This window comes from Triplophysa rosa, linkage group LG22 (assembly GCF_024868665.1).
Source record: "Triplophysa rosa linkage group LG22, Trosa_1v2, whole genome shotgun sequence".
NCBI classification, from domain to species: Eukaryota; Metazoa; Chordata; class Actinopteri; order Cypriniformes; family Nemacheilidae; genus Triplophysa; species Triplophysa rosa.
Window position 1 is genome coordinate 1,201,527 of NC_079911.1, and position 12,329 is coordinate 1,213,855.

The 12,329-nt window shown below is 48.6% G+C and overlaps 1 protein-coding gene across 2 annotated transcripts in view; it reads right to left on the reverse strand.

Annotated features, from left to right (window-relative positions):
- The window catches only part of LOC130545909 (zinc finger protein 883-like), a 48,370-nt gene extending 44,056 nt beyond the window's left edge, over positions 1-4,314 (reverse strand). For both annotated transcript variants that reach the window (XM_057320836.1, XM_057320835.1), the window contains exons 1-2: positions 4,202-4,314; positions 3,900-3,957 (exon numbers count right to left, since the gene is read on the reverse strand). The gene's annotated coding sequence lies outside the window, so the exon portion shown is untranslated. The remainder of the gene's footprint in view (positions 1-3,899; positions 3,958-4,201) is intronic.
- Between the last annotated feature and the right edge of the window lie 8,015 nt (positions 4,315-12,329).

Consider the following 12,329-nt stretch of genomic DNA (forward strand, 5'->3'; position numbering starts at 1 on the left):
CCTGAAAAAGTTGATCCAAGATGGCGCCGTGGATGGCTGCCTCGGTTTGGAGCTCTGTAGTAGTTATGTCTTTTTTGTTTGTTTTTCCTGTTTTGAGCCACTCTTCTTTAATCACTTTTACCAAGGGCGAATTGCTTAACATTAAGCAATGCACCTCTGTCAATCTTTTTCCTAAATTTGATAATTCAGATGTTTTACTGTACATTTTACTTGGAGGAGCGGCAGCTCTATACAAACGCTCTAAAAGACGCAAGCGGGGAAAGCGAGCGGATGCGCTCGTCAGACTCTGACGACACGGATTTAGGACCCGGCTGCAGAGTATACACCTGCCAAATGTCCGCTCCCTTGCCAACAAAACGGACGAAATACTCTTACTCACCCGGACAAACAAAGATTTTTCCAACTCCGCTGCGCTGTGTTTCACAGAAACATGGCTCAATGACACCATCATTACATCTTCCAGGTTTTCAGCTGTTCAGAGCGGATCGCATTGCCGAGTCAACAGGGAAGACGCGTGGTGGTGGATTATGTTTTTATATAAACGAAGGTTGGTGCAGAGATATAACACTGAAGATGTGCTTTTCGTACTTAGAAGCGTTCTCTATCAACTGCAAACCTTTTTATTCGCCACGCGAGTTTTCCTCATTTATTCTCGTGAATATTTACATTCCTCCACATGCATGTGCGAAAGAAGCGCTGCAACAGCTGGCGGATTACATCACTGACAAGGAGCAGCAACACCCGGATTCTCTTATTATTATTATTGGGGACTTTAACAGAGCAAACCTCTCCCGTGAGCTGCCAAAATACAGGCAGCATATCACATGCCCCACCAGAGAAAGCAACATTCTGGATCACTGTTACACCACAATACGGGATGCATACCACTCTGTTCCCAGAGCAGCTCTGGGTCTCTCTAATCATTGCCTGGTTCATCTTCTTCCGACCTACAGACAGAAGCTTAAATCTGCCAAGCCTGTAGCAAGAACAGCAAAGAGATGGAGCAGCGAAACAGAGAAGGACTTACAAGCCTGTTTCGACTGCACGGATTAGAGTGTCTTTGAAGCTGCAGCCACTGATCTGGATGAGTTAACTGACACAGTGACATCCTACATCAGCTTCTGTGAGGACATGTGTATTCCCACCAGGACTCACTTAACATACAACAATGACAAACCATGGTTTACACTGAAACTGAGACAGCTTCGTCTGGCCGAAGAAGATGCTTACAGAAGTGGGGACAAAGTCTTGCATAATCAGGCCAAAAACACACTGACAAAGGAGATAAGAGCAGCCAAGAGAAGCTACTCAGAAAAGCTGAAGAACCAGTTTTCAGCCAACGACCCTGCATCAGTGTGGAAAGGCCTGAAAGACATTACCAACTACAAGCCATCATCCCCTCAGTCTGTGGGTAATCAACGACTGGCTGACGACCTGAACGACTTCTATTGTCGTTTTGAAAAGCAGAGTCTCACCCTACACACCCGCCCTAACCCTATCTCTGCTATACCATTAACACCTCCTCTTGACACTCAACCTGCACTTAGGATCTGCGCAGAGGATGTGTGCCAGTTTATCTGCAAACAAACAATCAGAAAAGCACCAGGCCCAGACAATGTCTCACCCTCCTGCCTGAAAGTCTGTGCACAGCAGCTGTCGCCCATCTTCACTAATATATTTAACAGATCTTTGGAGCAGTGTGAAGTCCATGCTTCCACCATCATCCCTGTACAGAAGAAACCCAAAATATCTGGACGTAATGACTACAGGCCTGTTGCTTTAACATCTGTGGTCATGAAGTCATTTGAGAGACTTGTACTGGCCCACCTGAAGGACATCACCAGAGCCCTTCTTGATCCCCTCAAGTTTGCTTACTGAGCATGTCTGTGGATGATGCAGTAAACATGGGACTGCATTACATCCTACAACACCTAGATAGACCAGGGACTAACGTCAGGATCCTTTTTATAGACTTCAGCTCGGCCTTCAACACCCTAATCCCGGACCTCCTTCTGCCCAAGCTTACCCAGCTCTCAGTGCCAACCTTTACCTGTCAGTGGATGATTAACTTCCTGTCGAACAGGCAGCAGCTAGTGAGGTTGGGAAAATTTAAATCCAGCACATGTACCATCAACACCGGAGCTCCTCAAGGATGGGTTCTTTCTCCACTGCTATTTTCACTCTACACAAACGAATGCACCTCTACAGACCCTTCTGTCAAACTCCTGACGTTTGCAGATGACACCACAGTCATTGGCCTTATTCAAGAAGGTGATGAATCTGCCTACAGAAAGGAGGGTGCTCAGCTGGCTGCTTGGTGCAGTCAAAACAACCTAGAGCTGAATGCATTCAAGACAGTGGAGATGATAGTGGATTTCAGAAGGAACCCTCCATCACTTCCTCCCCTCACCATCCTGGACAGCACTGTGGATACTGTGGAGTCATTCAGGTTCCTGGGCTCCACCATCTCTCAGGACCTGAAGACGGAGTCCCACATAGACTCCATTGTAAAGAAGGCCCAGAAGAGGTTATACTTCCTCCGTCAATTGAGGAAGTTCAACCTACCACAGGAGCTACTGACCCAGTTATACTCAGCAGTCATCAAATCTGTTCTGTGCACTTCAATTACTGTTTGGTATGGCTCGGCCACCAAATCAGACCTACGGAGACTAAAACGGACAGTTCGTAGTGCTGATGAGATTATTGGTGCTCCTCTGCCCACACTTCAGGACCTGTACGATTCCAGAGTGAAAAACAGGGCAAGAAAAATCATCATTGACTCCACACACCCAGCACACAAACTCTTTGATCTGCTGCCCTCTGGCCGGCGCTTTAGAACACCAAACACCAGGACTTCCAGACACAGAAGCAGCTTCTTCCCCAGGCAATCTCCCTCCAAAACAGATAACTGCTCCTTATAAGCAATATTCCACTTTCACTACTCCTATAGTGTGCACTACAGTGCCTTATTATAGGGATGCAACAATACAGCTCACCCATGGTTCAATACGAACCTCGGTTTTTCGCCCACGGTTTTCGGTTCGGTTCTGATGGCTTCGGCACATTAACGTGTTTTTTCATTGTTTTATGCTTATGTGACATGAACAGTAAAAACTTATGAAGAAAAAAACTATTTTACTGATATTTTACTATAGTCTTTATTTTACTTGACTTATTTTATTATCTTTAAGCAAAACTCAACTTCTACAAATTCCTGGTGTATTGAATAAATGTAAAGATTTACACTGGCAGCTCACAGCAGTTTTTGGTTTACTGTTCATCCACATGCCAGTAAAATATGCTTCTTTGAGGTTTTGCGCATCAGACTATTTAAAATGACGTAATGCAAAACTTGCGATTGCTGTAATGGAAGTAAACGTGCGCTCAATGGGAAAAGCCAAAGATAATATATTAACAAGACATATAAAATATATAAAATATAAAAAACAAATATATGTTTTCTATATATATATATATATATATATATATACAAAAAACATAGTTAAACCACGACTACTGTAGTAGAAACTTGGTTTAGCCAATAGTAATCGATACAACAAAAACATGGTTACTACACGTTTACCACAAAAAAATCATTGATGATTTTCTTAAGGGCAGAAAGAAATTACTCACTTTAAACCTGGCGGACAACGGCGAGTCTTGCCCTCCAACGGTGCGTGACGTCACATAAAAACTATCAATGTCTCCCCTCTAAAATCTGACCAGTCTGAATGCTCTATCTGAAGAAGCCCTTAAACTAAGTAACTAACTAACTACTAGTTAGCTCAGTGACAAATTGTGAAAAGCTTTTTCTCTTCCGTCTGATAAATATGGAATTATTCCTACACCATAGAAACCCAACAGCAATACAGTGTTTCTTTAAATACATATCAACATACCTGTATTATCGGCGGGGCTCGCTCTGTCCTGTCTGTTAACCACAGAATACACCAGTAGCTAGTTATAAACACACAATACAAAATATAGCGTCCATTACACACATTCAGGAAACGCTAACCATGTCTCCTATTAAACGTGCATTCATCTGTTACAACGGAAAGATTTACCCAGTAACAAAACTTGTATAAACTCCATATAACATGTTAACCTGAACTGATGTTGAAACATGACATTACATGAAACATAGTTTACAATTAAAGAACATTATACGCCAGAATAAACTGAGGTAAATCAGTCTTACCTCTCCTCTCTTGTAGGTCTCTGATGATCCGACAGAATGATCATAAACAAAGATAGCAAATATTAACACACTGCAGGAGTGCTATTGCAATGAATGGGGACGGAATGTAACGCTCAGTATGGCCGCTCTAGCGAAGGAAGTCCCGCCTTCCAGTAAAATGAGCCAATCAATCAGTTGATATAGGCTGACGATGATCTGGAGCGGGGCTCTACACAGAGAGCGTCTTGCCGTGAGCCGCATGTGTAATATGGAAGGCCAAAAGTGACAAAACGTGTTAAACTAACGCGTTAACACGTATTACGTTAACATTGCGCATTAACGCGTAGTTTAAAACGACGTGTTTTGCATGCACATTTGACCTCGGAGCTTTATCGCCACCTTCTGGCGTTGCGTAGAGGATGCTCATAAAAAGTGTAAGAAAGTTACACACTATGATGGGTGTGTGTGTGTTCGGTTACGACAAGCTAACTGTATTGCAGCATACTGCTTGAGGTGAGTTAACAGTGTTATGTGTGAGTACGGTAAAAGCTACATTAAAGAGATGAGTCTTTAGTCTTGTTTTAAACTGACTGAGTGTGTCAAAATACAATGGCTGCGCCTTTCGCTGTGTGTTTGCCGGTGCAGGAGTGAAGTTCGCCACTGCGGTCAAGCCAGCCGCGGTTTGAAAATACATGGTCAAGCCAGCCGCTGTTTAGGTTCAGATGCACGCATACTGAGTGGTTTATGGTCAATTCCAGGAACACCGCTTGTAAAGCTTTATTTACATGTAGATGATCCGCGTCTCGTCAATAACATATTTCTTGTTTTACGTTTAGAATATCTCGCTTTTGTCGTAATTTATGCAGTTTTTTCTCCGAATGTTTGCATTATGATTGCTGTAACGTTATATTGTGAAACCAATGTTTGTCTGTATATTGTGAAACCAATGTCTCTGTCTGTATATTATGAAAACAATGTCTCTGTCTGTATCTTAAATATGTATTATTTTAATGCCTTTTAGACCTTTGTCCTGCAAATAAAACGGTTTATGCAGTTAAGTAGTTTGTCTTTTATCTATAGTCTTACGAATTAACCATGTTAATTGTGGTAAAAGTGTGGTATTTGACAAACATGGTATTTGGTGTATTGATTGCAAACCAATGGTTTTATTACAGTACCCATGGATTTGAACAGGTTGAACTACATTATGGTTTTTGAAAGCATTTTGTTTGAAAAATATTATTGCAATATAATTGACTATACAAACATTATTTCTCATAAGTAGAAAAGTATGATGGTGGGTTTCAGTATGAGCCATCCCCCACTATATTCACACCATATATGGATTTATTTTACTGTAGCGTTTTGGAGAAATACACATTTTCCACCTCAAATGCCTATAGAAACTTAATTTCTAATAATTAGAAAAACTGATGGTTGGTTTCTGAAGGGGCCATCCCACACTATATGCACATCATATATGGATTTATTTTACTGTAGCATTTTGGAGAAATACAATATTTTCCACTTCAAATGCCTATAGGAACTTGTGGCAAGGGGGTGTGGTTTGCGCAGAGGGGAGGAGGTGCGAGAAAGACGGCGCGTAAGTAGGTCAAGTGCACATTAAGATCACCTGTGTCTTGTTACAGTGATTGGTGAGGAGACGCTTAAGAGACAGCACGAGGAGACGGCAAAGTGAGAGAGAGCGGCTGGGAAGACTCAACAGAGAAAGCTCTGTAGAGACGAGATCCTACGTCGAGACGAGGAACAAACCGTCGATATCGATATAGAAATTCTGAGTTATTGGAATGTGAGAAGCGCAGTGGTGCTATTTTTATTTTTGGTGACCTAATAAACGAATCTGCGTCTCCCAGCCACGCCGACCCCGCCTCCTTTCTTCCTCCCTCTTACGAGCATTATCACACTGGTGCCGAAACCCGGGAAGAAAGGAGTGAGCTGCCGCCACCATGCAGTCCCCGCCAGCCACGCCATTTGCGGACGTGATCCAGTCGCTCGCCGTTCTTCACCGTGAACAACATCAGGCGCTGCTGAGCCTCCGGGAAGACCAGGAGTGGCGCTTCCAAGCCCTCGTCCGAGCTCAGCAGGATAACCGCGATTCGTTCCGGAGCTGGCTGAACCAGGACATGGTCGGTTTCTGTAGGGGCCATCTCACACTATATGCACATCATATATGGATTTATTTTATTTATTTATCTACTTATTAGAAATATAGTTCCTATAGGCATTTGAAGTGGAAAATGTGTATTTCTCCAAAACGCTACAGTGAAATTAAATGACGTTTAATTTAACAAAGTTCGGGAAGAGCCAGAGCAGATAATCAGCCCAGCTGATCCATAATCAGCAATCACTGCATCTAACCTACCAGCTCAAAGCAGCGTTCCTATAAATAGACAAACCGTCTTACCTGCATCATCTCTACAAGCTCTCAGAATGTCAGAGACTCCGACTCTCGTTAAAAACGACAGTCATACCGCCAAGGATTCTTCGACGCCATCAAGTGCGTCCCAGAGCTCCAGCCCCGAACAGGATGCAGAAATCGAGACCGCGGCTCAGCTACGAGGCTGCCCGGCTCTCTGCTTTGCAACCCGCGCCACGAAGCGCCGAGGCAAAACACCGCTGAGAACCAACACACTTCCCCAGCATCTTCGTACGCTTCAGTTCTCCCCACCATCCCGGGCATCACGAAGTGGACCATCACCAACGCTAATAAGAGGACGCCGTTTACAAGTTCCCCTTTGGCGATCCGGCAAGAGGATGTCCTTCAAGGAATGCAGTGCGTGCGGGGGCCCTATGGAGCTTCCGGACGCGCATGACGCGTGTGTCTTCTGTCTGGGCCGAGCCCATGTAGAAGCTGTGCTTACGGGGTCTGATTGTACATTCTGTGAGCAGATGCCAGTCAAGGCCCACCGTGCTAGGATCTCAGTGATCCTCAACTGCACACCTAACCCAGTGCCTCCCCCCTCCATTGCCGCCGAGTCGCGGGGGAAAAGACCGAGGCAGCCACGTGCTGTAGGCCCCTCTGATGAACGCATGTCGACCTCTGTCCCGCAAGCTCATAATTTAACAACCGCCGGTGTCCTACGATGAGCCCAGCCTGTGCCCCGTGGAGGATGCGTGGGATATGGTGTTGTTCGGAGCTGCGGCGGGAGACGGCGACGACAGTGACGGAGCCACGTCATCTGCAGCCTCTGGTTCGGGTGACTGGTCGTCCCACTGCACTGGAGCACGTGAGTCTCCAGCCCTGGTTGAAGAAGAGCTGGCGAGAATCCTCACCGAAGCTGTTCAAAACTTGGGACTGGAATGGTCACCCCCTGAACAACCGGCCAAGAACAGATTGGACATGTGGTTTCTGCAGTCGGGTCACCAGGCTGCCCCACCCCAGAGACCTGCAACTTTCTTTCCTGAGGTACACGACGAGATCTCACGCTCGTGGCGCTGCCCCTATTCTACCCGGATCCAATCGACGGGGCCGACCGCGTGGGTTACTCGAAGCCGCCGCCTATCGAAGAGGCAGTTGTGGCACATCTCTGTCCAGCTAAACGTGGGTGGAAATCCACGCCGTTACTACCGTCTAAGCCCTGTCGCACTACCAACCTCCTGGCTGAGAAGGCGTACATGGCAGCTGGCCAAGCAGCATTGGCGGTTCACACAATGGCGGTTCTCCAGGCTTTTCAAGCCAGGATGCTCCAGACACTGGATCAAGAGGGGCAGGACTCCGATTCCTTCAAGAAGCTGCGCTCTGCTACCGACTTGGCACTCAGAGCTACAAAAATGACGGCCCAGGGCATTGGTCGCTGTATGGGCAGCCTGATCACGCTGCAGAGGCACCTCTGGCTGACGCTGACGGAGATGAGGGAGTCTGAAAAAGCCCAGCTGCTTGACGCACCCATTTCTCCGCAAGGCTTATTCGGCTTATTCGGTGGGCTCCTTTTCGGAGAAGTTCGTGGAAGCTCAGAAGCAGTCGAAAGCCCTAAGCCATTTCCTGCCTAAGAGAGAGCGGCCGGCTGTAGCCTCGCCACGATCCAGATCTTCGTCTGCACAGCGCTTTAAGCGGCACGAAAGACCGCCTTATGTTCATCATGCTGGCGTGAGGACGGATTCAGAGCCGGCTGTGAAACCGAAGGCAAGGCAGTCACGGTATCCGAAGAAGATGGGGCCCCGTCCTTCGAAACCGGTGCCGGACCCACAGCAGAGTTCCTGATGGGAGTGGTTCGAGGAGGAAGCGGCCGCTCGGAGAAGCGACCGGGGAGCTGTCGTGCAAGAAAGTTTGTCTTGCTGTGTTAAATCCGTCTGTTCCCTTGCATGCCGCAGGCGACAGCAAGAAATGTTTGATGTGTTCTATGCCAATAAAGTTTGCAAAAAAGATCAAACCAAACAATGTTCACATTCAGAGCTCTTTTCCTCCTCATTGTCTTTTCCCATTACGCGATGTAAGCGGAGTCTCCCTCTCAAGCGGCGTTCCGCAGGGCACGAGCCCAGCGTGCTGTCTCGGTCTGAACGCCAGTACTCCCTCGGCACACGATGGACCAGCTGGTGTAGAAGATGGCAGCCTTACCAGTCGGATGGTCAACCGCTCTCTGTCATCAGACGGCAGCCCGTTCCGGACGTGTCACATCACGCTTCAACCCCTCTTGCACTACGCGGACGCATGGCGTGCGCTTCCATGAGTGTCGGAATGGGTAAAGTGCACGGTCAAAAGCGGGTATACACTTCAGTTTGTACGCAGACCACCCCGTTTCAGCGGTGTAATGACGTCAGACGTGCCGGACAAGGACGCGCCGGTTTTACGAGCAGAGATTCGTTCTCTCCTAGAGAAACATGCGGTAGAAGAAGTTCCTGCGGAGGATGTGGAGAGCGGTCTTTACAGCCGCTACTTCCTAGTCCCCAAAAAAGATGGGGGTCTTCGCCCTAGTCTGGATTTGAGACCGATGAATCGCGCGCTGGCGAAGCACTCATTCAAAATGATATTTGGCTCATTATAGCCCAATCGCGAGATGTACTGGAGAACCACAAGCGCCAGCTTCTGGGACACATGGAGAGTCTGGCACTGGCTATCAACATGCAGAAGAGCAGGCTGCGTCCCACACAGAGCATTGCATTCTTAGGAATGAGTTTGGATTTGCGCTCTATGAGAGCGCGTCTTTCTCAGGAACGTGTGCAGTCTTTGGTCAGCGCTCTCGCCTCGTTCAGGCCGGGAAGAGTGGTATTTCTGAAGAGTTTTCATAGACTGCTGGGGCTTATGGCAGCTTATGGCGGTCTGCCGGCTCGGACTTCTGCATATGAGGCCACTTCAGCTATGGCTGAAATCCCGGGTGCCACGCAGAGCGTGGCGCGATGGCCGGTTACGCATCATAGTGACTCACGGATGCAGGCGGACGCTGGCCCCCTGGTTCAACACAAGTATGTTCGAGCAGGGAGTCCAGATGGGCAGAGTGGTCAGCAGAAAGGTTGTCACTACGGATGCGTCGTTGACGGGCTGTTCGGAGAGGCGGATATTGATTTGTTTGTCTCAGAGGAGAATACGCTCTGCCGGCTATTCTTCTCGCTGACAAACGCGCCCATGGAGGGGGACGCTCTATCGAGTCGCTGGCCCAAGGGACGGAAGTATGCTTTTCCCCCAGCGAAAATTATGCCACTGGTGCTGCACAAGATCAGGGAGGAGAGAGAGACTGTGCTGTTAGTTGCGCCGAATTGGCCCAACCAGCCATGGTTTCCGGAGTTGGTAGAGATGCTGACGACTCCCCCGGGGCCGATCCCCTTATGGAGAGATCTCCTGTCGCAGGTGAGCGGCTCGGTGTGGCACCCCAGGCCGGAGCTATGGAACTGCATGTTTGGCAGGTCAGCGCGAAGAGCAGCTGATGAACGTTTCCCAACGAGTTTTGGAGACTATCGCGGAAGCGAGAGCCCCGTCGACCAGACGTCTGTACAGTTTGAAATAGCAAGTTTTCGTTTCATGGTGTAAGACGAGAAAAGAGGATGCAGCTACCTGTGACGTATCGGTCATTCTGTCTTTTCTGCAGGATTATCTAGATGCGGGGCGCATGCCATCCACGCTGAAGGTGTATGTGGCTGCTATTTCGGCCTTTTATCTGCCCATCGATGGCCGAGCAGTCGGAAAGCATCATCTCGTCGCTGGATTCTTAAGAGGGGCACGGCGGTTGCGCCGTTTCGCCCCAACTTGATGCCAGTTTGGGAGTTATCTTTGGTGCTTAATGTACTCTCCAGACCGCCCTTTGAGCCGCTGCGTATGGCAGAGTTGAAAGTGCTCTCATTGAAGACGGTACTTTTACTCGCATTAGCGTGTGGTATGAGAGTGGGCGATTTACATGCACTGAAAACACATACTGCGTGTTTGGAGTTCGGTAAGAATGACTGTATGGTCAGGCTGCAGCCTAGACGAGGATATGTGCCTAAAGTGCTTTCTACTTCATATAGAGCACAGGTCATTACGCTGCAGGCATTTGCTCCTCAGGATTCGGAGCCGGGGCCGCATCCACTTTGCCTAGTCCGTGCTCTACGGATTTATCTGGACAGGACTAGTCATTTCAGAATTACGGAGCAGCTGTTTGTCTGTTTCGGGGACCAGAAAGGGGCTGCCTTTCGGTTACGTATGTAACCTCGGTTCCCTGAAAGGAGGGAACGAGACATTGCGTACGCTGCTGTGTTGTATTTCTCAGGGTCTTATCCATGTTCGTTCAGTCGAAAGAGTCAATGCCGCTCGGTGCCGGCCTATATAGTGGGTGGCTCCGCCCTAGCTCGGCGCTCGAGCATCATTGGCCGGTAAAATTTACCGGAGCGATGCAATAAGGCTTCAGTATTTGAGGAAGGAGGGGAAACCCCTAGCGTGGCACCGCAATGTCTCGTTCCCTCCTTTCAGGGAACCGAGGTTACATACGTGACCGGAGACGATCCTCAGTATTCATAAAAGAGTAGGTGAGAAATTTGCGTATGCCTTACTGGTTACGCCCACATTCTGAAGCACCCAGCGACAGATACTTGGGATACTTCTCTATCCCATGAGCCCACGGGGCTAGGATAAGTTCATACAGGAGCATAGCGGAGAACGTCTTGGTTACGGATGTAACCTCGGTTCCCTGATGGAGGGAACGAGACGTTGTGTCGAACCGACAAAATGGGGTTTGTCTTGAGAACCTATCATCTTCTGAGTATTTAGAAAAGGCCAATGAAAATTGGCGAATGAAATTTGCATGCCGGGCTACTCCCCGGATGTCCGGGTATAAGAGGGAAGCCGGCGTGCTCATTCATTCACCTTTGGTCTGAGGAGCCTAAAGCATCCTCCCCCGACCGCTGGGGTGGGCGGCCAGTGTTGTGGCATGAGGGACACATCATTCCCTCCATCAGGGAACCGAGGTTACATCCGTAACCAAGACGTTCCCTTTCTGTCGGTCTCTCGACGTTGTGTCGAACCGACAGAATGGGGTTCCTATGGAAAACGCCACAGCACTGAGCCACGTCACAATCTCTGCGGAGAGACGTTGACTGGCCTGGGCGAGTCAGACGAACACGCTAACGCGAAATTATGACCCTCCAGTGGAGTGGAAGGGGAACCCAGAGCTTTACACAAAGTTGGGAAGCCCCTGTCACGGGCGGAGGCCTAGTTCTCTAAATGGCGAGAAGCCGCCCGTCATCGTACGGGCCACTGGGTAAGCATTATTCCCCCCTGGGGGGAAAACGCTGCAGAGGCCACTACCTACCGTAGGGAGGAATTAGTGGAGACACCACATGGTCTCACCATCAGGGGAGAACTCATGGAAAGGATGTGCGGACTGCCGTAGTCCACCTGGGGAGGTCATGGGTTGCCAAGGTGGGAACCATTCATGAGGATCCATCAGACGGAACAGCCCACGGAGGGGGGGTTACCTCGTCTGGAGCACTAGGTCCGGTTAGAGCTATGTGGGAGATAACTCAACTGTTCCCGGTAGGGTGTACCTATGCTTAGTGATGGATGGAATGCCTGTTGCCTAACGAGGGCATCCACGATCCAGTGCGCCAGCCTCTGTTTGGAGACAGCCCTACCTTCTGCTGACCTCCGAAACAGACAAAGAGCTGCTCAGAGCTTCTGGGCTCTGCGTGCGGTCCAAGTAGAGGAGCAGTGCGAGTACTGGAC